This window comes from Meleagris gallopavo, chromosome 4, assembly GCF_000146605.3.
Source record: "Meleagris gallopavo isolate NT-WF06-2002-E0010 breed Aviagen turkey brand Nicholas breeding stock chromosome 4, Turkey_5.1, whole genome shotgun sequence".
In the NCBI taxonomy this organism is placed as follows: domain Eukaryota; kingdom Metazoa; phylum Chordata; class Aves; order Galliformes; family Phasianidae; genus Meleagris; species Meleagris gallopavo.
Window position 1 is genome coordinate 68,118,218 of NC_015014.2, and position 24,006 is coordinate 68,142,223.

The 24,006-nt window shown below is 42.5% G+C and overlaps 1 long non-coding RNA gene across 1 annotated transcript; it reads left to right on the forward strand.

Moving 5' to 3' along the window:
• Window positions 1-5,519: 5,519 nt before the first annotated feature.
• Window positions 5,520-22,963, forward strand: LOC109367460. The gene is made up of 3 exons (XR_002114620.1): window positions 5,520-5,610; window positions 18,112-18,251; window positions 18,721-22,963. It is a non-coding gene; the product is annotated as an uncharacterized LOC109367460 (long non-coding RNA).
• The last annotated feature ends 1,043 nt before the right edge of the window (window positions 22,964-24,006 follow it).

Below are 24,006 nucleotides of genomic sequence, written 5' to 3' on the forward strand. Positions count from 1 at the left end.
CACTTCAGCCCATGTATTCGGGAGTCAGATTAGATGATGGGTCTTTCTGACATCCAACACCCACATACCTATTAAATCACTGCTGAATTCAGCACATCAGCTCAGCGTTCACTCCTAATGTGCTTTTTATTTCTTCTTCTGAGCCTGCAGACCATGCTTAATAGTGCCCTGGATTTGTAATACAAATAACAGTTTTCAAAGAGCTTGAATCAATGTCTGCTATGCTACTCGTGCTGGCAAGAGGTGAGGGGCTGAGATGAGAGAGGATCACAGGATAACATGGGTTGGGAAGAGACCTTTGGAGGCCCAATGTCAACTCTGGGGTCACTGCAGTAAACTCAGGTTGGTAGCAGCTTTTGTTTCACAAAGCTGCACATGAAAGCATAGCTGCAGTTCTCTGCTCTCTATGTCCAATATGGTCCTGCACTTCAGTTTTCTACTTGCAGATTGCTTCTGAGCACCCCTGGTAGATTTAGCTAATGTAAGCTCTTTGCCTGCGTGAACACCTGAATTGTCTCTTTTTGCTCTTTAGTACACATTGCCTGGTCCAGAAATGGAGCAACTCATCTTCAAACTGTCAAAAGAAGAGGAAAAAAAACGTATAGCTTTTGCCCATCCCAATTAATATCAAAGTTGTGCTTCTGCTTCAGAACTGTATGGTATTCAGAACCGTTCTCTCTGAAGAGAATGCTTATAAAAATCTGTCCAGTGAGTTATTGGCTTTTCTTTCACTTGGACTCCATTACTCAAGCACCTGTAAATAAGATACTAAATGGCTTGTCTCTTTCCCTATATGTTTTACACACTGCAAAGCTTCATGAAACAAAGATATCCATACAGGTACCAAAGAGGAACAAATAACTGATGTTACACAAAACATTTCCTGTTGACTTGAGTGGTCTGGGAGACGATGTCCAAGGCTAGACTAGACCAAATCCTCTGTTTGCCTCTTCAATGATTGCAGCAAACTCAGCAGATCCATCAGCCAACCACACTTTGTTGAGGCCCAGCTCATGTTAGCGCTTCACGTTCTGCTCATTCCTGATGAGCTCTGCACATGATCTGGACTCATAGTGAAATCACATGAGTGACAAGAAAAGCAATTTATCCTCATTAGCTAGTGAAGACTGGGATCATTCTTTGCATGTTTATTTACCCAAAGTGATCCATCCCTTCAGTTCACTGGCTCAGAGAGTGGTGAGGCACTGGCACAAGTTGCCCAGAGAAGCTGCGAGTCCCTGGAAGTGCTCAAGACCAGGTTGGATGGGGGCCTGGGCAGCTTCATCTGGTGGGGGAGACAACCAGCCCATGGCAGGGGGTTGGGACTGAATGGGCTTTAAGATCCTTTCCAACCTAAGCCATTCTGTGATACTATGAATACTGGAAAGCTGACTGTGCCAAGCTCCCCAGAAAAGTTCAGTTCAGGAATTCCTCTATGTTTGACTCATTTCCTGTGTGCAGGAGACTGGTAGGACCTCACAGATTTCTCTGTCTGCTGAAGCACCTCGAAACAATGCAAGGGCCCTTGTTACCTTCCAAGCACCCAATTAGTGAGGACACAACTACCTGCACACCTACAAGACTTACATGACAAGAAGCAAGCAGGACATAGAAACAGACAAGATGATTAGTTGTGCCCTCCCTTTCTTCCTCTCCAACTCACACCAGCTTTGGACTAGCTTGTTTCATCAGTCCTATACTGCCATCTCTGTCATCTTTTAAGAAGGTGCTCATTCCTATGAAAAGAGCAGCATAGGCATTGAGAAGATTTAGGCAGGCCAAAATCTGTCTGTACTGTCAGCTTTCAGTGACTGGTCAGGTAGATGACCATGCCATAGAATAGAATCATAGGGTTGGAAATCATTAAGGTTGAAAAAGATCTCTAAGATCATCTAGTCCAACTGTCAATCCATCACCACTATCCCTCCAACCACATCCCTGGGAGTGAAGTATATGAGTTGTAACAGGTCATATTTATGTATAATCAATGAATATACAGATGTTATAACTAAGAAATATGCAAGAAAGTTAAGCTAAACAGGTTATCACGCTAAAGAAGAAAGGATAAAAAGCTCCTTGTCCTAGGCTCACTGAGAAGACTCCAAGAGGAGCAATTTCCAAAAGAGATCCTTCCTTAGTAGTAGTCAGCTCTTAAATGGGGTCTAGGAGAGGTGGAGCCAGGCTCCACCCCTTCCAGTAGGGCAGGTAAATTGCCTTCACCTGTGCTCCAGAGCTGACTCATTGCTCGCCTCAGGTGGTCAATCAGAGGTTCAGGCTGTGATTTAGCAGCCCCATACATACTTACGAGGAGCCACAAAGCTTTTCCCTTTCTCCCTTTACCCTGGTCCTTCTGTACCTTGTTTTATTTGCTGCTAGATCTGTTGTTCTTGAAAAGTTTGCCTGTGCATCTCAATAGGAAACATGCAATGTTTTCCATATGCCAGTATAAAAGATATTTGTACAGCAAGGGGATTCTGATACCTGTTGTTCAACAGCTATGTTGTGAAGACAAGTCTTCACTGAGTGAAAAGAGATGTTCTTCTGTTAGAGACAGTCCTTTGCATCTCCTAAAATCAGTACCATTTGTTGATTTACTCAAAAGTAATTTGTGTATTAGAGAGACATTGCTGCCTCCTTTGGTATTAGATAAGGGGGGCTGAAAAGCAGAAGTAGGGTAAGGTTTATTCAGCAGTTATCCACATGAAGAAGGACCAACCTTCTCAAAACCCAAGTATAAAATGAGATATGGGAGGAGGAAGAAGCCTGGGCTGATGGCAGTATCTGGCCAAGCCATCAGTACAAGGGAACTGTAAAGAAGACACTAATGTTAGCAAGCTCTATTTCCAGGAGAGGAACATAAATATCCTTATAAATGTTATGTGAGTTCCCTATTATGACTCAGGTATAAAACTCATGCTCAGAAGATAACGTTAAACTGGAAGCCCTGTAGAGAACAACAGCTAGGATGGCCACAGGAATGGAGAATGTACTGCCTGCAAGGTGGCCAAAATAATTTGCTTTGGAATGGCAAATATTTGAGGGAGGATATGATGCTGAAGTGCTGTCACCTAGGAAAAAGCTGTCCGAATGCTGGTCGATAAGACCATGACCTGCTAATATCACAAAACATGCAGAATCATTGATGGAGTAACATCCACGGTGTTTTCCACTCCAGGTGTAAGGATGGAGGTTAGTGGTGGTTTGTGAGAAAAACTGTGACCTTCACTATTCCAAACCTGGGCATTCTGTCTCTGAAATTAGCTCAGTGGGCAAGGAGGTACAAAATGATTCTCTTATTCTGAAGCTCTGGATCACCTGAGGAACTTCCTAAGAACAATTCTCTATGTAACTCCATCTGATGTTCTTTCCACTCGTATGTTTTGTTCTATCTTAAGATTTCTTTGCATTTCCAGTCCCTTAATCTCATTTTGTCTTTCTCTCAATGCTCTACCATGTGCATTCATCTTGCTGACATGGTAAGTTTTTCATTTTCTACTGAGAAATGACTCACTTATTGCAATAAGCTTTCCAGCTCTTCATCGGCTGCTTACAGATGCCCTTTGAATTGAGCTTTGAAATGGGCTTCATGAATAATAACAACAAAAAAAAAATAACCTAGTGATGCGATTTGACTTTAGCTCTTGGAAACCTATATATCATCTTGAGCATCATCACTTAAAAAAAGGTCCTCTGAGTGTAAGAGCATGCCAAGTCAGAAATAGGCTCTGTGCAACTTATTTATATGAATTCTAAATCCAGACAAATGGAGAAGTCAGGTCACTTTAGCCACATGTAGCCTTGGATAGGGGCATCCATTGCTTTGATCACTTGGAGACGCCCACATCAAGGCTGAGAAGATGCTGTGGTCCAGATGGCTTTTGCCCAGGGAATGGCACAGCTCAGAGGCAAAAGGTGCTGATGGATACCTGGCAGTCCTGGCATCAGGCCTTACATGTCTTCTGTCCTAGCGTGGAACACAGTCAGTGTAGTCCCACATGTGAGACAAATGCCTAGAGCACATTGCTGATCTCTTTCAGGCCTCTTTGATGGTGGGTGCAGGTGGATGGAGGATGATGGTACTGGTTGACCAGCGGGGTTTGGGATGTGGGGTTATCCCCATGAATATGGGAAGATGAAGGGAGTAAATGTGATTTATGGGATGTGCTCCGTGCCTTTACATGCAGCTTATTTGTAAGCAAAACTTTAATCTCGCTGGGCACAACCTCATGAATGCTTTAGGAATCCAGGTATGGACTTACAGGTGTGGGATTGATACCACCAGAGTCTCCTTCCTAAAGGAATCCTGGTCAAACTGTGACAAAATTTGGCTGAATCTCTCAGTGGATCATATTGATCAAGAATTGGTTAGAGGGTCATAGCCAGAGGGTTGCTGTCAATGACTCTATGTCCAAGTGGAGGACAGTCACAAGTAGTCTTCCCCAGGGCGTCTGTCTCAGGGCTGGTGCTCTTCAACATCTTTATCAACGACATAAACAGTAGGATTGAGTGTACCTTTGGCAAGTTTGGAGATCACATCAAGCTGAGTGGTGCAGTTGATGCATTATAAAGGAGGGACACCATCCAGAGGGACATGGACTCATTCAAAAAGCAGGGATATGAGAATCTAAAGAGGTTTAATTAGGCCAAGGTGTTGTACTTGGCTAGAGGCAATCCCAGATATGTGTACAGACTGGGAGAAGAACTCATTGAGAGTAGCTCTGTAGAGAAGGACTTGAGGGTCCCGATGGATGAAAAGCTGGACATGAGCCAGCTGTTTGCTCTTGCAGTCCAGAAGATCAACAACGTCCTGGGCTGCATCAAAAGAGTGGGACAGGGAGGGGATTGTTTAAGGAGCTAGTTTTTGCCCATCTTCTATCTTATTATGATTGCCAAAAAGCAAACCAGTTTTTTCTTTTTTCTTTCTGTTCCTCCCCCCCCCCTTTGATTTCCCTTTCTGTTTCTCTCTCTTTTCTCTCAGCCATTCAATTACTCTAGGCAATTATGTAGTTTCTAAGCAGCTCCTGAGTGAATCCACTTTTCATTTGGAAGTGTTTACAAAGAATTAAATCAGTTTGTGATAAATACCAAACCCAGTAACGACTCAATAAATTTTACATGTGAGTAAGGGAATTAATACGATCTGGGAAGAATTTAATATTAAGGAGAAGGGGAACTCCTTCTTTTCAAGAAATACTCCTTTATGATAACAGCCAATACTACAAGCAGAAAAACACACCAGACTGCTTTTAATTCTACTTGGTCTGAAATGCAAATGAAGTCAATGGCAACGGTGAATAGAGCTCAGAGAGGTGGATGGGTAGGGGTGTTTCATGGGGAGTGGGGATGGGCACACCTGCAGCCTAAGTAGGACATGAGTCTCAGTGGGCAATTTTAGCCCTATGTGCCTCACCTGTGTCAGCCTTCCAGCTGCACCTAATGCTGATCCTGAAAGAGATCTGATTTGCTGGTGAGCTGATTTAAGAGTCTGAAGCCTCTGTAACCTGGTTACATCAGCCATCTCTTTCCTTTGGTCTCCAGTATCTTCTCTTGAATTACTGTGTCAGCTCTGTAGAGAGAAGGGAAAGGAGGAGTGTTCTGTAACAGCCAAAGGTAAGCTTTTTCCCTTTATATTTTTGGGTTTAGAAGTTGCTTGTTCCACCAGTGAAGAGCGTTGCGAGAGTAGGTTCTCATCTGTTAGGAACCTTGCTCTCTCTGGAGTTGGTTGCTATTGCTCAAGTTGTAGTTTTGGGAGCTGAATGCCTGTACAGCTGGTCTGGCACTTGTTACTGCAAAGTTAAGTCTTTTTGGCTGTGAAGAATACATTCTTGGAGTCTTACTGGGTGTGCGTGTGAAGCAAGACACTGAAATTTGCTGGTTTGAACCATCACGGCTGTAGATTCAAGGATTGCTTATAGGCCTTTCCTTCATGGCCCAGTGAACGTAGCAGTGCTCAACAGCCACTAGATAAATTATGATGAATGCAGCTGTATGATAATGGACTCATTGCAACTCTGCCAATGTCATAGATCAAACTCGGTTCAGCGTTTCAATGTTTTGTCTAAATTGATATCCTGAAATATTGTGTCTGCTAATTGTGACTTAAATGCTTGAACACAGTAGAAACTTGGCAGCTGGCTGTGATTAATTGCCATATTTTGGTACCACTGATGCTATGGACCATAAAGTTTGTTTCAACAAAATGCCAGCTAAAGGGAAAGTTAAAAAGTGTTAAAAGGCAGGAATGGTAAAATTGTCTGGGCAGAACACCAAGCTCAGAAGTGGCACTTTTTCCTCTGCTTTGCTGCTGAGTAACTATAATAAATTTTGAGTCTTTTTTTTGCCTCATCCATACTGTGCTCAGGGAAGGGACTGTCTCTTCAGACCCATCTGTATGGTGCCTTGTGAAATGGGGCTGTAAATACTGCAGTGTATCTACTCCTGTTGTAAAAGTAATAATAGCTCGGTCTTCCCACAAACGTATCTAAAATACAGTTATGTCTCAGAGCACATGCCAACTGAGGTGCAAGGAGAGTCAGCTGAGGAAGGTCACGGATGAGGCTGGAAGAGGTTAACATTAATGGTTTCAAACCACCTTCTGCAGGTGTTTGCTCCCACAGGGTGGTTGGGTCAGGCTAATGATGACCCAGTTTCTATGGTGTCTTTAGGGGCAACAAGAGAGAAAATTTTCACTTTTGTGAGAAAACGTCTGGGGAGAAACCCATGCTTTTACTGAATTTTAGGACTATGGACTCCTGATGTGCTTCAAAGTACTTCTCAGCATCGTGTTGTAAAGGTGACTGTTTCCATCTGACAACACATCCCCTGTTTGTGCTGTGATAAAAGCAACAGTGGCAAAAATGGGATTGGTTTGATCATGGTAATGCTCTGTGTTGTTATTTACTTGTGCTGAGCACGGTGATTAAAGATGCTGTAGTTACCCATCCAGTGAGAGTGAAATATGTAGGAAGTATGTAATTAGTTATCAGGTTTAGTGATTACGTGGCATAACACTGAAGAATGAGGAGCTCCTGTAGGTTCTTTGTGGTTTGTGCCTACTTCAAGTGTCTGTCTGATACCACAGCTTTGGTTCTATTGCAACTAAGTTTTCTCTTCCGCTGTATTTTTAAGAGGCTTTTAAGGCAATTAAGATGAACTCTTTTGAAGGACTAATTTCCTAATATGGCTGTGATCTCATCACTTCCATGCATACTAGAATGCCACTGGTATGTCAGAGATGTATTTTAGCTGTAGGAAATCCTTAGCAGTGTAACTGTTTAAGCAGTTTCTAAATGCCCCATGTATTTATTTTTATTGCACCTTTCTCCTGGCTGTTCATCACAGATTTGAAAGAGAAAACTGTTATTTAATTATGGTAAGAATGCTTATTATTAGCTGTAATAAGATAGAACACAGCTTACCATTCACATAAAATGCCACCAAATCGAGATGAATGAAATTGAAGTTTTTGCTATGAGAGTGGTGAGGTGCTGGAACAGGCTGCCCAGAGAGGCTGTGGATGCCCCATTCCTAGAGGTGTTCAAGGCCAGGTTGGATGGGGCTCTGGGCAACCTGGTCTGATATTAAATGTGGAGGTTGGCGGCCCTGCATGTGGCAGGGAGGTTGGAGCTTCATGATCCTTGAGATCCCTTCCAACCCTGGCCATTCTGTGATTCTGTGGTACAGAAATTACATGGATGTTAAAGTCAAAGGTAATTTCTTTTAGTGGTGTGTTATCATATCTTCTGGTGTAATCCACAAAAGTAGATGCTCAGAGTACAGCTATAAATATTCATCTGTGCAATAAGCTTTCAGTCTCACCTCCTGCTGTTGGCTTCCCATTGCCAGCAATGGCATTACATTATTTCCTGCAAAGCTGAGCATGCAAAGGCATTGGGTGCACAATATCAAAGTTAGAGATTAAAACTTGCTGAAATTAAATTCACTCCTGTTGAATCCTGATAAACTACTCTTATCTCCAGAGCTGCTCTTGTGAAGAAATGTTTTTATAATCTATTTGGCCATTAAAAGGAATAAGAGGGCTCTTGGACCTGTTTCATTGAGGAATAAACGATGTGGACATGTGTGATGCCCTGTATGCGGGCCCTGACATGCTGGTGGTTGGTTCCTAGTTCCTGAGTTAATGCAAACAATATTATGTTCCCTAAAGGAGTTTTATAGTTAGAAAGAGTTATATGGTAATAAGAGTTATATAGGTGCAATGCACCTGAGGTGTATAAAATGCTCAAATTGCAACCCTTTCAAAGAAGTTATCATCCTTGGAAGTGCCTATAAATATATGTGAAAAGGAACAACTGAGGACTGAAGGAGGAAAAAGTCAGCTGAAGTTTTCTACGTTTCCCCTGCCCTCCTGTGAAATTCAAAGCTATATCAAAACCTATTGAAGTAATCCAGAGCCCCTATAAGATGGAGCAATGCCATCTTATGAGAAGCCATAATCTCAGTAAGAAGCCATAACCATACAAAATAAATGACTAACAAAAATCTATGAATGCAGCTTTACACATGCAACTATATTTCATTTTTCTTTCTAAGAAAAATGTCAGGAGTCCTTCTGATGTTGTTTTAATTCATCTTATTATGTAGCTATTTATTTTCTACCCCTCAAAGGAAAATACTGAAGTAAAACAACATGCACTTGTAATTCTAATTTAAAGAAAAAAGGCGTGTTTTCATTCCATTTGTTTTTTTCTTTGCAATCAATTCTTTGAAAGCCCAAGGAGGTTCAAATATTTGATTTATTTGGGGGAAAGGAAAAGATTTTAAAGGTTACTATAAAAAATATATAATTTCTTCATGGAATATAAATTACTTCTGTCGAAAACCTGCTTTCCAGAACTGGTGTATGAGTCAGTTGCCCTCCAAGCATCACAATGAACTTGCATTTGATATCAGGTTGATTTCAGAGTTGTTTTCCCAGCCATTATAGAAAAAGTAACGTAAGACCTTCACAAGAACAAAAAGTTTATGGGATCTTCACAGAAACTCTCAGGCAAACACAAAACCATTTCTTTCTTAAAGGCATGTAGAAATCTCACTACATAGAATCATGGAATTGCTTAGGTTGGAAAAGACCTTAAAGATCATTGAGTCCAACCACAACCTAACCACACTACCCTAACAACCCTCTGCTAAATCATGTCCCTGAGCACCACATGCAAATGGTTTATAAACACATCCAGGGATGGTGACTCAACCACCTCCCTGGGGAGCCTATTCCAGTATTTAACAACCCTTTCTGTAAAGAGGTTTTTCCTGATATCCAACCTAAACTTACCCTGGCCCAACTTGAGGCCATTTCCCCTCGTCCTGTCGTGTAACTGGAAGGGAGCTGGAAAATCTTCTTTCCAAAACACCTATGAGCATAGCTATGAGAAGGTGGATTTTTCTGTCACTTGAGTAATCCACTTTGAATTGTTTTTCTCTTCTACTTCTGTTGTAGAAGGGAAAAGTAAACAACTCTCAATGATCTCCCTTTACAATTTGCATTACATCATGTTTTTAAGTACGTTTCACAGCACGTTAATGTTGTCATCAGTAGCATTAGAGAGTTAATGTGGTATCTGACCTCCTCCCTCTTGTTTTCTTAGCAACATGCACAGGGGATGGTTTTCATAGACACAAACCTATGGGAGTCCTATTTCTCAAGAAGGCAGCTGTAGCTATAGGCATACTGCTTGCAAACATGATTGCATGTGTATGCTAATTATATACTATGAAGCTTTTTCATTTTTTAGCTTTTTACTAATGTTTATACAAAAGATATTTTTCTTTCTGAGAAGGTTTATGTTTTGGCTATGAAATTACAAACACTTGCTAGACTGATCTTGAGAGGTTCATCCCTTTAAACTGAAACTCATGGAGCTACTGGGAGGGTTTTGCTTGCACAGCAATAAACCAGGCGACATTCAAGCTACTTATTTTTATTGCTAAAATCAAAATGCCTCTTTCAAAATACTCAGAAGCTTGGCAGGGTGGATAGAAGATGAATGACAGCAGTTGCAATACAGCCTTGGGGAACGACTCCAGAGCTGTTCTTAACAACTCTTTTACCTCTAAAGCAGGTAATGCAATATCCATGAATTAACTATTTATGCTGTCTAGGACTCTGTGGTAAATTTGGCCTACCTCTGATTTAGCATAACTACAGTCCTGTTTATGACACAAAACCTTAGATTATAATGTCACGCTTAACCTTGTGCATTGATTTCTAACAATATGAAATCAAAACAAGTCGTCTTGTGAACCAGCTAAGCTGTAAATGTCAAATAATTTTCTGGATAAAAATCTTCTTCCAGAATTAACCAATAAATACGTTTCAAGGCTTTTTTCCTTGTTGCCTAATTAATAAAACCCAAATAACATCCGTGAAAGGTAAGTGATTCATATATTGTTGCTCATTAGCCAAGTGTGCTTCTCACATAACTTCTAATAAAGCCCCTTAAAGGAAAGCCTGTCCAATCAGGCAATGCACTAATCTAAAATAAATCAGAGACGAAATAAATCCATCTCTCTTGGCTTTTGGAAGATGGTGGAAGGCACAGAGCAGGAGAAATGTTTGTAGTGCTATCCCCTAAATCTGACTGGTGCATTCCAGGTATAACACCAGCCAGCTGGGTTGTATGTAATGGTTGTGGATGGTGAAATGCTGCTCATGTTATAAAGCTATTGGTGATGAGATGTCAGTGTGTGCACTTCAGTGGGGTTTATCTTAAGCAAAGCAAGCCTACGATCCAAGACCAAGGTGGGAATTGTCCCTGGTGTTCCCAGGTTTTTCCCAACTGTAATTACTTTGTGAGCCTGAACTCTTAGACTTGAAGTCCTTTGAGGTTCTGCTGGGAAATTGAGGGGGGAATTTTTTTGTGGCTAAGGAGGAGCAACTTGCTTTCTTGTTGCCTGTTGTAGTCAGTTTGTCGATTTGTAGCAGCAGCAGTACTGCTGATAGTTGGTTTGAGATGGTTGCATCACCTGCTAAAACTGGTACTTGGGCTTTTGGGATTTGTAACCTGGCACCTTGCTATCCTATCACTGAGTGTGTCAGTCAAAATCATTGTTAGGGAATCACTAGGAACACTGTGTTGTAGCAGTGTTTAAGGATATAATCTGGTGGCAAGATCCCCTTTGCAGTGCCCAAGGCTCAGACATCTAGAGCTGGCCGTATTAAGACCGGTGATGCAAAGGCACAGAGCACTGGGACAAGAAACAGAAGAGTTGCCCTTGGTCACAGTTTGTAGGCTATTAAGAGGAGCCATCTCTCTGGCTTCCCTGGCTTGCATTTCTCCTACAGGGCATAATCAGTGTAGTGAGTAGATCAGGTTCAGCTGCAGTGCCAGCCCTGGGGCTTTCCTCCAAATCTGTCAGTGGAGGAGCTCCTCTGCCTGTGGTTAAGCTGGGAGGAAGGTTTACCTTGCAACGAATTCAGCGTGCTGAGAAAGCAGAAGGGCTTTGGACTCCTATTTCTCTAATGTAGAGCAAAACTAAGAGATGCCATGGAAGTGTGATAGAAATGTTCCTATTCTGTCTATGCAAGCTTCTTGTTCTAAATTTCACCTGATGTATTTCCATTAGACCACACAATGTAAAGGCTAAATTTGATTACAGTCATGATTTCTGACCCACCAAGCATTACTGAAAACTATCTCTTGAGGCAGGGTAACTACTTAATATTATATATCCTTTGTGTTATGCCACAAAAGCTACCTTACAGGGTCTAGCATTTCTAAGCTGAGCAATTACCTATTGCTAATTGCACTCTGCAGACAGACAGGGGGAACAGATATATATAGTGAGATAGCTCTATTTTTTTTCTTTCCAGTTCATTTGCATGCCTCTACCAGGCAAGGGCTGTTATCTGGCTACACCTCATATCCAGTATTAACCTGTACACGAAGCAGTGTGTATGACTTGATGCTTGTGCTTTTGGCTTAAATATACCTTCTCGTTTGAGTCTTGCCTTCCATTGCCTTGTAAGTAGGGCTTAAATGCAGTTTTTTGCACCTAGAGGAATCTCAGTGAGTAAATATTATCCTGCTGACTTCAACAAAACTCAGTATGTTGGAAATGCAGTGCAGGTATCCTTTAAGCAAGTTAATAATACTGGACAACTTAGACTGGTGGTTATAGAAAGAAAAGCTGGAAAAATGCTTGAGAGAGTCATATTCATCTTCACTGTGTCAAAGCTGGGCTAACAGAACCTCAACCTTTGTTATTTTGGGGAATTTGGATGTGTTAAGAACTGGGATAAGGGATGATGGGCTTCATCTCACAGGAATGCAGTGTCTGCAGTGAGGAAGTTTATGTCCCTCAGGTGAGCCAAGACACTTGCTGGAGATGCTTGATTTCTGCTAGGGCTTTAGGAATTATCTCTAGTGAGCAGAAGGTTCGGTGGGATCAACTCTGTTCCCTGTGAGCAAGATTATGGCAGTCCCTTGAGATTGAAGTTGTCTTCTGAAGTCACTGGAGCAGTGCAATGAAGGAGGAAAGAACAAAGAGAAGTTGATTGGTGTGGGTAAAATCCAAAGTGGGAGAAAGAGAGCTGCTCTTATAAAGGAGCAGTGAGGATGTGGTTGTCTATCATCATGCTGCCGGGCTGCAATTTGCTGGTGTGTGTTTAGGATGAGAAGTACTGGCCTCAAATTGTACTGTGGAGGTTCAGGTTGGATATTAGGAAAAAATTATTCTCAGAAAGAGTGGTGATGTGTTGGAACAGACTGCCCAGGGAGGTGGTGGGGTCACAATCCCTGGAGGTGTTAAGGCTTGTGTGTTCTTCAGAATACCTATTACAGTTAGAATTCTCTGGGGGAACATGCAATATGACAAATTGCTAAGGATGGTGACTGAGCTGCAAAAAGACAGCTGGAAAAACAATTTCCAGTTGTTTCTTGGCATGATGATAGAATGGGTGGCTTAGATGCAAACTGGAAATGTGAGGCTCCAATAAGTGAGCTGTGCATTTTCAAGCAGATGATCCAAAATGTAATTGCTTTTTTTTTTTTTCTGCCCACCTCATCCCTTTGGCAAAGGAACAAAGGGCTGTGGCAAGAGACCTCCTGAAACCACAGCAGGTGGTTACCTGGAGCATCTGAGTCAGTGCCTCTCATGCACAGTCACCCCTTGCCCTGCAAAAAGGCTCAGGGACAGCTTGTTCCCCCAGGCCATCAGGCAGCTGGGATGCATGAAGTCTCCTCCGTCTGACTCTATGTGACCTTGGCAGTGCTGGTCTCTTTGATGCTCCTTTCCTATTTGTTTACCTTCCAAAAGATGAAGTGGTTTTTGCTCCTGGGCAGTTCTGACAGCTGCCCTGACTCTGCCATCAGCATTTCTCTCCCTGCCTGGCCAAGCTTCAGTCTGGCCATGTGCTGTTTTAAACCAAAGGAAGAAACAAGAGGAAGCAGCTAATGATGAGGCCCCTAAATTCTGATATCCAGGAGAGTTCAAAAACAATGTGGGAGGACGCAGGGAGAGCAGTTAGATGCGTCTCTGGTTGAATCCCTCCAATTCAATTCCAGTTGGCAGTTGGAAGAAACAATGAATCCTGGGAGCTCGAGTGCATATGACTGATTTGCCTTTCAGTCCCTCTAAGATGTATGCTGCTCTAGAGAGCTTTGCTGGGGGTGGATTTAGCACCAAAAAGGCATCCACAGCCCTTCCTCTCAAATCTGTTCCGATGGCTGAATTGGTGGTGACTTGCAGCCTGCCCATATAGAAAAGCAGTGGCACCTGAATTACAGGAAGATAAAGAGACTTTGGTAATCAGTCTGTGGTTTCGTGGAGTGTGTGAAGGATGGGAGGAGCTGCTGCCTTCCCAGGGCACTCACTGGGGAGAATGGTTGAAATGATGCGAGTTCTCCTTTGAACAGGAGGTCGTTAGGGAAACAACCATGGCAACAATTGGATTATTCACTGACCCTTTGCAGAGCAGTCTGCTGAGAGCTTGCACCTTGTTTTTCCCTTTGCAGATGGATTTTCTTTTCGTGTAGGAGCCTGTGGCTTTGGCTGTGGTTGGCAGAGCTGGGGCATCAAATCTGAATTTCTTCTGAGGCAGTGCAGCTACAAGATGTGATCAATACGGCAGCACCCTTGAATATGCACTGCCTGATTTATGTTGTGGCTTGTCCTCAGGTTGGGTGGGCTGATGGCTTTCTTTATGGTAGCATCTCAGCTCTCTGCACATCTCAGGTTGTTGTGATCTGGCAGAGCTGACCTGATCCGCCCCCTGTCTCTGCCTTTAAAGCAAGTGCTTTTATGTTGCCTGTACCTCCTTCCAAATCCTCCCTGCAGCACATCATTCTCCTCCCTGGCAGCCTTGCACATTTAAAAGTTAAGGACTGAAGGAAAGAAAAAACACCTATCTAGCAAAGACAAATAAATGAACAACACACATGAAAACGGCTTGCCTTGAAACTTAAATTGCTTGTTAACTTTCTTCTGGCTTTGGCAGGGAAACAGATTATTTCCAGTGCCCCAGCCTTAGGAGCTTGGCTGCTTTTCAATGTCTGACTAGGGCTTCAGTGCTGGGAATTTTATTGTCTTCAACACCTGCAAAGGCAAAGCTAGTAAGTAACTGAAGTTTCAAGGTAGTTTGACGCTGTTGGGTTTGTTAATTGAATTTTTAGCTTGGTTTCCTAAGGAAACAAATTTTGCTGGCTACCTAGTTCTGTGCATGTGCCTTGTCATTAAATTTTAAACCAAGAATTGACAAGAAATGATAATCAGAGGTAGAAGTGTCCAATTAGAGATCACAACTTATTTACAATCCCTCCCAAAAGGAAGAAAAGCAGAAGTGTGGGGGCATAGCTGAATGTTTCTAGGAGAATCCACATGAAAGCATACTGCCCAAGTGCTCCAGCCCACCAGGGAGCCTCCATCCTGACCCTGCTCCATGTCCCACTGCTGTTGGAGCAGCTTATAGGCTGCATCCTGCAGTTCCTTGGGATGATGAACATCCTTGGTCTCCCCTGTGAGGGCTGGGCATGGATCTTCTTCCTTCAGTTCATGTTGACAGCACCCAAGTCCTGGTCTCCACTATGTCTGGAGATATAAATATTTGGGAGCACGTAAGGGAGATCTGAACTGGTCTAGGTTCTCCCTGGAGGCTGGTCTAGATAAGATTACAGACTGGTTTGGGTTGGAATGGATCGTAGAGTCCACCCAGCTGCAACCCCTCTGTGGGCTGCTTGACCCACCAGCCTGGGGCTCATCCAACCCAGCCTTGAGCACCTAAGGGATGGGGCTCCCACAGCTCTGTGGGCAAGATGACCCAGACAAGTTCTTCCCAGTGCTTTTCTGTAAGGTTCTTGAGTTGCCATTTCCTCTCCATGGTTCTGTTCCTCAGAGGAGTTCGGGTGCCTTCAATGAAGACTGAGAGTGAAGATCTAATTGTTCTCATCCTGCTTTTATAGCACACCATTTGTTTGATGTTTTACACTTACTGGGGAATTAAGTGTATTTTTGCTTGATTTTGCATGTATTAAGAAACTACTTATATGAGGAAGATATAATTTTGTATAAGAATGACACTAACCCAATTAGATATTAACTTGCAATCTTTATATCTTGCAACAGAACAAAAAATCTAAAACCATCAAACAAGGTTTGTGTTTTTTCTTTTTCCCTCCTTCAATGATATATGATGGACACTCAGAGCAGACCAAGGACTTTGCTATTTCTATTCACGTTATCGGATCATGAAATGGTTTGCGTTGGAATGGATCTTCAAGATCATCCAGTTCCAACCTCCTGCTAGAGCAGGCTGCTCAGAACCCCATCCAGCCTGGCCTTGAAGGCCTCTGGAATGGGGAGGTTATATATAAGGTGCTGGGCTGCTATGCAGAGATTAGAATGAAATGGTTGGATGAAATAAAAGCTGATGGCAGATAATTCAAGAAATTTAAAAGGAAATATCTCAAATTCCTCTGAGCAGAAAGAACAAAGAATAAAAGTAACAAAACATGATCTTGTATCAGCAGTTCTTATGCATATACCGGCTTTACAAACAGTAAATTTCCACTGCCTGTGCACTTAAAATACTTTTACTTCTGTGAGACTTTGCCCAGAGCACAAAGTTAATTACATGTCACTGAAGCTTTGCAAAAATAGGTCTAAATAAGGGTGGCTGCAATAGCCAGGAGGAATTGTTTGGGGAACTGATATCAGAATGCTGAGCTGAACTCCTCTTCCCTTTTAGTGCTGCTCCTTCTTTTCTGTGCTTCTGGGGGAGCCTATGAGCACTGTTGGAGGAGCAGAAATGTACGCCAGGCACTGGTTGGATGGGGTTCTGGGCAACCTTATCCAGTGGATGTCAACCAGCATGTAGCAGGGGGATGTAGCTGAATTATCTTTAAGGTCCTTCCCATTCTATGCTGTCATCTCTTGTCATGGTTCTACAGTCACAGAATCACAGAACGGCCAGGGTTGGAAGGGACCTCGAGGATCATGAATCTCCAATCCCCTGCAGGGCCACCAACCTCCACATTTAACACCAGACCAGGCTGCCCAGGGCCCCATCCAATCTGGCCTTGAACACCTCCAGGGACAGGACATGCACAACCTAAAGTTGTGGATGTCAGTAGGAGTCATCCTTCTGCTCCCAGGAAAGAGAAGCCAGTAGAATACTTTGCTGGGATTTGATTCCTGGGAGAGAGTTACCCTTCATCTGTAAGGAAGAGCACTGAGCCCCTTTTTCTTTTCTTTGCCCTCACCCAGGTGCATGGGTTCTTCCACAAGGAAGGCACTTGGGATGAATGAGTGTGCGCCACTCCTTGGACAAATTAGATAGTAAGTAAATCTGTGAGAGTGTGATCCAGAACTGGCAGTGCTCTTTAACATCACTAACTGCTGGAATAAAGCTGCAATTTTTGCAGTGGATGTGCAGTACAGTGCTGCAGCAAGAACAGTGATATGACTGAGTAGCTGTATTAGGAATGCATTTTGCAGGTCTTGCTGCTTGTGGCTCCATTAGCCATAAGCAGTGTGTACAACACCAATAAAGCTCTGCTGCAGGAAATACTTGGCCTTAATTTCTGTGCAGAACAAATTCTATTTCAGAAATCTGCAAGTTCAGATAGGATCCGAGTATGCCTTTTAAGTAAATCTACTAGCAAAGTAGATAAGCCACGGTTTCTTTCAGATGGCACCAATTAATAGATATCACCCTACAAATTTAGTGCCAAGTTTAACACTAAATATCAAGAAGATATCCTTTGGGTGCTCAGAAGCACAGGCATGTTGTCACTGCATTGCAATAGGACATTTGAACAGCAGAGGGAAGTATATCCCACAGAAAAAGCTTCCATCAGGATTGCACGGGCTATTTTTGTTCCTTGTGTTTGGAAAAACAGATTGATAGCGGGCATTTCTATGGAGAGAGAGCAGCCCCTCCCTGCTGCACTCAGCTCTGCTGTCAGCAAGCGTTAGCTGCTGCATTGCTTAGGGATGATTTAATAGTGGTGTTTGTTAGGGTATGGAAAAATGTTTCTGAGATGAAATGCTCAAAACTTTGCTGTGCTGAGGTGAGAGGTTGTGCCTAAAGTTTTGTTTCTAGGTAGCCAGGACAAGTGTGTGCTACTAGCCCAAGGATTTCCAGGTCCTGCCTCTTGTGCATCTCACCTGCATCTCCTTCGTACCAGGAAGAGAGCTGAGTATGCTCAACCCCTCTCCTCCTCTACTACTCCATCAGTCTCCTTGGAACAATGCGCAGTCTGCTTGAGGGTCCAGGCCCCAACTGATGGGGCTCATGCCAAATTGTGGCTTTTGCCCACTGCTCAGCATAGAATCGTAGAACTGTTTGTGTTGGATGGGAACTTTAAAGGCTATCTAGTCCAACTCCCCTGCCCTGAACAGGGATATTTGCAGCTTAGTCACTACTTCTCTTGAGCAGTGTGTACTAATGCTTCTCTATCCTTATCACAAAAAACAAAAACAAAACCTTTTCCTTACATGCAGTCTAAATCTCACCTCTTCCAGTTTGAAACCATTTCCCCTTGTCCTGTCACCACAAACCCCTGCTAAGGAATCTGTCCCTTCTTTCCTATTGCTCCTGTTCAGTTATTGAAAGGCTGCTATCAGGTCTCACTGGAGCCTTCTCTTCTTCAGGCTAAACAGACACAACTTCTCAACTTGTCACTGCAGGGAGGTGTTCCATCTCTTGGATCATTTCTGTGGCCATCCTGTGGATATGCTCCAGTAGGTCTGTGTCTTCCGTGTGCTGAGGAGATATAAATTGCTTTGAACAGGTCAGTTGTGGGAGGGCAGAAACCGCTGATAACTGGATCTCATCTGGGCTATCCATTCTCCTTTCTTTCCCCTTCTTCCATCTGCCAAGGTGACTTCCCCTGACACTGTGGAGGAAATTTGCCTGTTCCCAAGCTGCTCTTTCTTTTTCAGTAGTAGGTGAAGACTTAAAGAGGTATATATAATAGTGTCTCATCTGTGCTATGTCACGTATATACATTTCACAGCTCAGGATAAATAGTAATAATCACAGCAGAGAATGTTTCACCTTGTCATCTCAATGGTTCCGTGAAGGGGAGCTCAAAGCAGCTCATCCACAATTACCAAATTTCCCTCTTATAACTGGAGAGAATGAAAACTGCTTCAGAACAGCTGTGCTATTTGAGATAATACATGTATATTTGCACTTTAATATTTGTGGATAATCTTAAATGTGAGAATTCCTACTCCTGGCTTTTTTTTTTTTTAAAGGAAGTCCACAGATGCTAAAGGGACTACAGTAATACATGCAGAAGCACAGAGGACTTCTTAAGGATATTGGGGGAATACCAGCCTGCTTTCTTCCCTTGGTTGCTGTCACACTAAATCTCACCCTGGGATGTGTCCTCAGACAAGATGGTCAGTCTTGTCTGCTTTTAGACGAATGAGGTCAATGAACTCTTCCCTCAGGCAATAACTTTCAGAGGGACTGTCTTAGTTGTCCCCTTCTGTCAAAACGCAACCTGCAGATGGTTCTTGGTAGAGCTCAGCACCATCCTTCATGGCCTAGACTACTTGGGAAAAACAAGATATGAGCATAACTTTCCGTAACTATCTTTGTCATCTCCTGGTTTAAAAAACAGGCAGGTAAACATGGAGCTGGGCACCAAGACAATCCATCCAGTTTACATGAGAAATGCCAGTGGGATGTGACAGTCACAGATGGCTGTTGAGCTTTCAGGTCACATTTGCTTTAAACTTATACAGGCCGTTTTGGACTGACGGCTTACCAAATGTATCTGCTAATGAAGGTGCCTGAAGTTAATTGCATCTCCATTTATCCAAACCATAAAACCCTCTAAAAAGCCAGCAAACTGTTTGCTGGTACCTAAAATGCGGTGCAGAAATAGGCAGAGGAGCAGCCACACTTCTGTGTTGAGTGCAATTTGGTGATTTTGATTGCAAGCAGCTAGGGGAGAGGATTGAGGCTTTCACATCACAAGTGGCTTTTACAGCACTTTGCTGGTGAGTGAAGGAGATTCTGGACACCTCTCAGACCAACGGAGTACCTTTTGCAAAGTTACCCAGTGATGGAAGAAATAGCAAGTGGGTGCATTTCCTGTGGAGCTGAATCAGTCAGCAGAGAAATCTCCTGAAATAGCTGGGAGAAGCAGATGAGGATCTGGGGCTGTGCTCTGTACCTATTCATTTGACATTGGTTGAGTGCCTTGAGTTACCCCACTGCTGTCAGCAGCCTTTCTATGCATATCCACATAGAGAGTTGGGATGCATGAACAAGTTCATTTTAGAGGGAAGGGGACCAAGATGCTTGTTTCAGCAGAAGTATTTTCTTTTGGTCTATTTTGGGGTTTGTATCTTAATTTTCAATAATTTCCTTATATTCTTAATTTTTGGTAACTTAGAGAAACATAGGTTTCTGAAGAAAATACTTTTTTTAAATTGAAAAATTTGGATTTGTCTTCAACGGATGTATCTTGAGTTTGGGTGAACTGATGTTTTGCAACCTTCTGAAATAGAAAATCATAGAATTGTTGAAGTTGGAAGGGATACTTAAAGGCTATCTAATCCAACTGCCCTGCCATGAATAGGGACAACTACAGCTCCATCACGTGCTCAGAGCCCAGCCTTGAATATCTCCAGTGATGGGAAATACCAAAAAATCCTTTCAATTTCTACTCATTTCTTACATGAAGCTAAAAGAGAAATGAAAGTATGCAGGGGTATCTGCACAAATAGAATGGAGATGACTGAAATCACTTCTGGTCAACCAGGCTGTGCCTGAATGGATTACACTCAGCTAAAACCATGGCCGCCTCTGCTTCTGACTTCTGATGCATTCAGTTCCAAGAAGCCTTCTCTTCTTGAGTCAGTAAAGCACGTTTGTTGCTCCTGTTTCCTAATGAACTTCCTGAACACTTGCCAAGATGCTCATAACAAGAAATGTTATGAAAGCCATTTCCTAAATGGTTTGAGGCTTAATTTGATCCTTATGGCCCGAGGTAAGTTGAAGACTTTTGATCTGTTTAAACACAGTTCTTCATTTTATAGTTGGGGCCCTTTGGGCCCTGCAGCAGTCGTTCATTCACTTCTTGTGCTAAACTGTTACATTTTGTTCTTAATCATTGTCTTGGTGATAAAGGTGATTTATAACCTTGATTTTCCTGTTTGGAGTGAGATATGACAGCTACAGTCTCTTGGGTATAGTGCACCCTCCATCAAGCAAACCATTAATTCTAGCACCCAGTTTGGAGGTCCTGAGACACATGCATATCCCCTTAGATAAATGAAGTCAATTAAATCTCCCATTAAGATTTCCTAGCTTCCACAGATGTTTTTTTCTTTTTCTCATATGATAATCATTAAAATTGCATGCGGAGCCATTTGTACGTTTTAACATTAGCATTCACTGCTCTGAATCTGTTGGGGAGTGAGAGGATTGTCACAATTTTCATCAGCTTCCTTTTGCTGTCATCGTAATCCTTCCAAAGGGAGCTGCTGCAGCCGGATTTATCATTGGGTGAAATGTGTTTGCACTAGCAAGTGAACAAAAAAACCAGAATGCCTAATCCAGGACTTTCCTGGGAGTCCATTTGTAAAATGGAAACGTTTTCTGAGAAATTATTTCTGAAGAAATGAAGGGCACCAGGGAATACTGTGCCTGGCTGGCGGCTGGCTCTTCCTTATTCTGTTGAGCCAATACTTTCAGCAACTGAGAAAAGCAAATTTAAGTGAGAGTCCTTTGTGCTGGGATCTAGGACTGGTCAGTGCTGAGTGCCCTCAATTTCCACTTGTAATGATGAAGGCAATGACAGCATTGGAGAACACAGTAGTGTGAAGTTGAAAGGGGTCTTGTGGGTCAGCACACCAAGCTGCCTGTAATCAAAAGCAGCACCTCATATCCTCCTCTTCACAGTATGAAGCTCTGTCTTAGAGTCACTTTTTCTCTTCTTTCAATCTTGCCTGGGAGTTGATTTAATGGAACTTGTTTCTAATCGCCAGCTTAAATATATTAATGCCCGATTTCACACCAATTTTTCTTTGTCAGTGTTTTCCTTCAAATTCAGAGCACTTACTTCCCTTCTCCTTATACAAACCAAAAAGAATCAGATCCCCTCAGACCCTTCTTTGTCAGGGTGGGCAAACATCTTTTCAGGAGAATTATCCCTCCTAATCTTGCCCTTTGGAATACCACTTCACCCAGTGTAGTGTTGCCCTTTTTGCAGAAGAATGACTGCAATTACAGCCATCGTACAAATGAATGAATTATATCTTTATTTCTGCTTGGAAACACAGATGCCTACCAAAAGATATAAGTAAAGAATCCCATTCTTACCGAAGAGCCTACAACTAGATTTTGGTGTGGGGTACAGCTCACCTGACTTCAGATTTCTAATAGATACGCCTTCAATCTCAGGCTTCTTTCTATTCAGTAAAGATGGACAGGGAACAGGTATCTTCCCAAAACAATAGAAGATATATTCCAAAGATAACTACATTGCATGTTCTGGGCACGTGCGTGGCCATCCTTGAATTTAAGTAATCTGGGAAGAGGTAAAGAATTAAATTGTTTCACACCAAAAGTCTTTGTGATTTCAATAGGCTGGTGTGAAGGACCAGGAAGCCCTCCAGCAGTCTGTGGTGCAAGTGGTTCCTATAGAGATGAGCATGATAACAGTGGAATGCATAAGTGCATTTACCAGCAAGAGTACATCATATAGGCCTCCCAGACAACAAGGGGGACTTGCAGGTTGATAATGGCTCTCCAAAGGAGAGGTGCCTTGGATTTACAGCTCAAGGACAGCGTCTTCATCAAATCTTAATGAAAAATTAATTTTAATTCCCATTTATTTTACTTTACAACATTTGCTGACAATGAGCTCTACTGCTCTAATGAATTATGTCCTATTACAGACCTGTCAAGTCTGCTGAAAGAGGAACAGAGATTATTTTGCATTTTTCTGCATGAGCTTTTATTCTTCGAGAGTGTGAGATCCTGTACTTTGAGAATTTTGACTAACTAAACCAGAGGCTATTCCATTTAACTTGGCCCATTTGCAGCAAAAAGGACTATATGTCAAGTACAAATTAATATCAGCCTCAACTTCTTTCTGCTGGTGGAGAGAGCTTAATCCTCAGTAACTGTTGTTTGTGATACCCTAGTCTAAGTGTGGGACTAGAAGCAAGGAAACTCAATCTTATTAGGCACAAAACAAAGGTATATCTAAACAATGCTCCAGCTACTTCTGAAACAGAGCTCTCTCTTGAAGAAACATAAAGTAGGAATTAATTGCAATTTAATACCACACAATTTGACAAGACTGTGAAGTAGTTTGGGACAGAAGAAAGAGTGTTGCTCAGGAAACAAAATTTGGCACATAATTTCTGTGTTCAGTAAATTGAAAAATAATGTACTTGGGAATGATATTCATAGCCACTCAGCAGGCGGAGAGGGAGCAGGGAATGTCAGAGCCTGCATGTACCTCCTTAACTTGCTGTTGTCTTTGGATGATCTTTAAGGTCTTTTCCAACTGGAACGATTCTATGATTCTATCCTTCAGCTTTCTGTTCGAAGGTAGATTTGCTGGATAGAATCATACATTCCTTCTAGGCTCTTATTTTTTTCTTTTTTTCCTAGAAAACTGGCCATTTTTCTTTGAGAAGACAGTAGGTGACCACGATGTCTTCCTACTGCATAAAAGGCTAAGAGTCATTGGTCTAGAAGTGGTAAAATCAGTATGTGGTGACTTTTTCTGCAGCCTCAGAGGTTTCAAATTGCATTGCTTTGCTTTCCAAGCTCCCTGAAGCTGTATACTATTGCAGACAAGTTGACAGAGTCTTGTACATGGGCCACAAGGAGACAGGAAGGTCAAATGGCTTTCTGAGTTTTAGTCTCAGTGAATGCTGGGATAGCTGTAGCTTGCTCTATCTGCTCTATACATTGTTTTTGTGTGTGTTTTCTTTATTTATTTATTTGAGTCTCCTACTTACCATAGAATCACTGAGGTTGGAAAAGATCATCCATTCCAACCATCTACCTACCAGCAGTATTACCCACTAAACCAAGTCCCTGAGCACTAAATCTACCTTTTCCATAAATACCTTCAGGGACAGTGACTCCGCCAGCTCCCTGGGCAGCTAATTGCAATGCATCGCCACTCCTGAGGAGAAATTATAACTGTTATCCAAACTGAACCTCTCCTGGTGCAAATTAAAGCCATTCCCTCTTGTCCTATCACTGTTACCTAGGAGAAGAGGCTGACTCCCATCTCAGTCAGGAAATTGCAGGGAATTACAGAGAATATTAAGAGGAGTTTTGGCAGAGACTTTCTCTAGACTGAGCAATACTGGTTCCCTCAGCCACTCCCAACAAGACTTGTGATCCAGACCCCTCACCAGTTTTATTGCCATTCTCTAGACATGCTCCAGCATCTTGATGTCTGTCATGCCATAAAGGGCCCAAAACTGGAGATGGGACATGAGGTGTGGCCTCACCAGAGCTGAATACTATAATCTCCCTGCCGCTGGTACTATTGCTGA